The 3,416-nt window shown below is 47.3% G+C and overlaps 1 non-coding gene across 1 annotated transcript; it reads right to left on the bottom strand.

Annotated features, from left to right (window-relative positions):
- Positions 1-2,136: 2,136 nt before the first annotated feature.
- Positions 2,137-2,209, bottom strand: trnak-cuu (transfer RNA lysine (anticodon CUU)). The gene has a single exon. It is a non-coding gene; the product is annotated as a tRNA-Lys (tRNA).
- Positions 2,210-3,416: the final 1,207 nt, after the last annotated feature.

Raw genomic sequence — 3,416 nt, 5'->3', positions numbered from 1 at the left:
GTCATTTAGGAATGGGTAATAAATGTTAGCCTAGCCAGTGATGCCCTCATCCCGTGAATGAATTTAAAAAGTACGTCAGAAATTCCTCCTGTCTGGAATGATAACTGATTCGCTTTGCCCAACCTTTATGCCAACTGAAGTCACCTGACTCTTGAAGTCAATGGCCATTCATCATAATTAGAGCTCCCCCTTTCTCCTGGTGTCTTCAACTTCCTGTTTAGTGCCTTCTGCTAAAATTACCACGATAGTTGACTGGGGTGTGTGTACACGGACCACGGTCAATTTCAGTCCCTTGCTGTTTCTAAACTGTACCTAAACTCTATTTCACCAGAACTAATATCGAGGATGCAAGTTTGCTCACTGAGCTGTAAGGTTCATTTTCAGACGTTTCATCACTTGTTTTTATTTGAAAAAAATATACTTTATTCATAGAAAGTACAAAAAATAAAACATTTATACACCGACCCAGTCATGCAAGCTGCTCCTGGTTACCCAGGGGGTACGGACACCAACGAAAGGCAAAAACAAAACAAAGAAGAAAAAAATACAAGGCAAAGAAAATACCCAGGCAGTCGTCTCCCCACAGAGTCCCCGTTAGCCCCCTGACCAGTTGGGGACGGCGCCAGCTGGGCCCAGTTACCAGATAGGTCCCTTTTTTTCCCATTCTGGACGAGGGGTTTCATACGGTGGTCTTTCCCCAACGCGCCTTGGCGGCGGCTGCCCCAAGCTTTAGCGCGTTATCAGCACGTAGTCCTGGACCTTGGAGTGGGCCAGTCTGCAACACTCGGTCGGGGTCAGTTCTTTCAGCTGGCAGACCAGCAAGTTGCGGGCAGACCAAAGAGCATCTTTCACCGCATTGATGGTCCTCCAGGCGCAGCTGATTTTGGTCTAGGTGTGCATCCCAGGAACAGCCCGTAGAGCAGGGAGAAGGAGGTGATTGACAGTCTCATCACCCCAACATCCGCCTCAAGGGCAGCATGGGGTGGCGCAGAGATTCCAGGTGTGCACAAAGGATCTCACTGGAAGAGCCCCTCTCACTGCCAGCCAAGTAATGTCCTTGTGCTTGTTTGAAAGTTCTGGCGATGAGGCATTCTGCCAAACGATTTTGGGAGTCTTCGAGGGGAACCACACGACAGGATCCACCCTCTCCTTTTCCCGAAGGGTCTCGAGGATCCTACGTGCTGACCACTACCTGACAGCCTTGTGGTCAAAAGGTGTCTCCTTTCATAAACTTCTCCACGAAGGACAGGTGGTATGCGACGGTCCAATTACTCAGAGCGTTCCACGGCAACAAGGCCAGGCCCATCCTTCGCAACACCGGGGACAGGTAGAACCTCAGTAAGTAAGGACACTTGGTGTTTGCGTACTGAGGATTTACCCAGAGCTTGATGCAGCCACACACAAAGATAGCCATCAGGGCGAGGGTGGCGTTCGGTACATCCTTTCCCCCATTTTCCAGGTCTTTGTACATGGTGTCCCTGCGGACCCGGTCCATTCTCGATCCCCAAATGAAGTGGAAGATGGACCGGTGACCGCAGCGGCGCAGGTCCAGGGAATAGGCCAGGTCTGCGCCACATACAACAGTACCAAAAGCCCCTTGCACCTGACAACCAGGTTCTTACCCACAATGGAGAGGGACCGAAGCTTTCTGTTGGTATTTGTTTTGATTGAAGAACTATCAGCATTTGGTGTGAAATTAATATTGTAGCAGGGCACTATCGAGCAGCCAAGAAAATGGGCGAGGAGGGTAGCCATTGAGTTCAAGTAGACGTCATCGATGTTTTCCGTGGTATCCCCAGAGTTAGTTCGTTCTGTTTCAGCTCCATTTAACATGGAGCTGCCCAGGACGTGACCATTCTCAGTTTGTGACTCTGAACAATCTTATTGGTGCAGGGTTGGAGTTGCGTTAGTGCCTTTGCAAGTCCTGTCATTTATTACACAAGCGGCTGCACGTCCAAAACGATCTCTGCGATTTCCAGTGAAGTGGAATCAAATTTCACTGCAAAACTGGAAACCAGGATTTTCAAAGCAGCAGAAGTGCAGTCATGTTTTCAGCATAGCTGCAGCTGCTCGTTTCACTGATAACGTTGGAAAGCTATGCTGCATCACAGAAAGCAAAGCAGTAAGAAGCTACGACGCCCAGCGTGGGGCTCGAACCCACGATGCTGAGATTAAGAGTCTCACGCTCTACCAACTGAGCCAGCCAGGCTTGACTTGGTTGTCTTGTTATTTATCTAAAATCCTTATTTTCCCTTTTCACACCAAAGCCCCTGCAACCTCATTTCAATGTGCCAAAGATGATCCACCTCGAAAATCACAAGTTCCCAGTTTATTCTGCTCAATCACAAATAATATCATTTACATCTTCCACTTTTCAGCTGTCACTCCTTCAGACCATAATAACCCATTTTCATTTAACATTCAAAACTCATATTTTAATGTCGGTGCCCTCATCCTTTAGCTGCCCATGTGACTGTCAGTCACTCTGGGATGGTGAATCTGCTGCAATAAACCCAGTGATTTCTGTTACAGATTGTGTGAGATGTGTGTCTGTCTGCCCAGTCTCACTTAATACTTTCAGCACTTTGTTTGATCAGTACATCAGCAACTTCTGTAGCTTCGCATTTGGGGGCTGGATTTTCACACTTCAGTTAAAAACTATTCAAAGATCAAGAAGAATCTGCTGCATACCTTGTGAAATGTCATTTTTCACAGGAGAAGAGACGTTCATACGGAGTGTCAGTTAAGTTTTCCCAAGTGGAGCTAAGAGAAAATTCCACTCACGCGGAGATTGTGTCAATGGTGCTCTGGGATTTACTGAGCGGGAGAAATCTTCCTGTTTTTTTCTTGATCTTGTGCTTGGTGGATGGAGAAGATTGGCCCTGGTTGTAGGATCTTGCCTGCCAGGGATGTGCAGCAAGCAGCTGATTGAAGATGCAGTGGCCATGGACAGTGTGATGACAAAATCCTGCTGCTTGTCCCTGTCTCACTGAGCGTGGAGCTGGGGAAGACACAATCGTTGATGGGTTTGTTTGATTCCAATCTCTTCATAAACTTCAATTAACTAAATGCAGGTACATAGTTGGTTTATTGTCGGATCACAATGTTGAGAATAACTGCTTTGAAACCTGGATGTCTGGAGGTCTGACTAGAAAACAGTGGAGCTGACAAAGTTTCGAAGCTATCTCCTGAAGGCATAATCCCGATTGACGATTTTCTGTATCACCGGCAACATCACAGGGTAGCAAAATAAAAGAAGCTGGGCTCTTGGGTAGCCTTGAAACGCCAATCTTTCTCTCAATAACTGAATGCACTGGCTATTTGCAAAACCGAAGCTATTGGCATGAAGCTTTGCCGAAGCTCCTAATGCAGGGAGCCAGTCTTGTTGCACAGCTGGAGGTCTCTCGGTTTTCAGC

Source organism: Stegostoma tigrinum, unplaced genomic scaffold, assembly GCF_030684315.1.
Source record: "Stegostoma tigrinum isolate sSteTig4 unplaced genomic scaffold, sSteTig4.hap1 scaffold_203, whole genome shotgun sequence".
NCBI lineage: Eukaryota > Metazoa > Chordata > Chondrichthyes > Orectolobiformes > Stegostomatidae > Stegostoma > Stegostoma tigrinum.
This window is presented reverse-complemented; position numbering and strand designations above follow the sequence as displayed.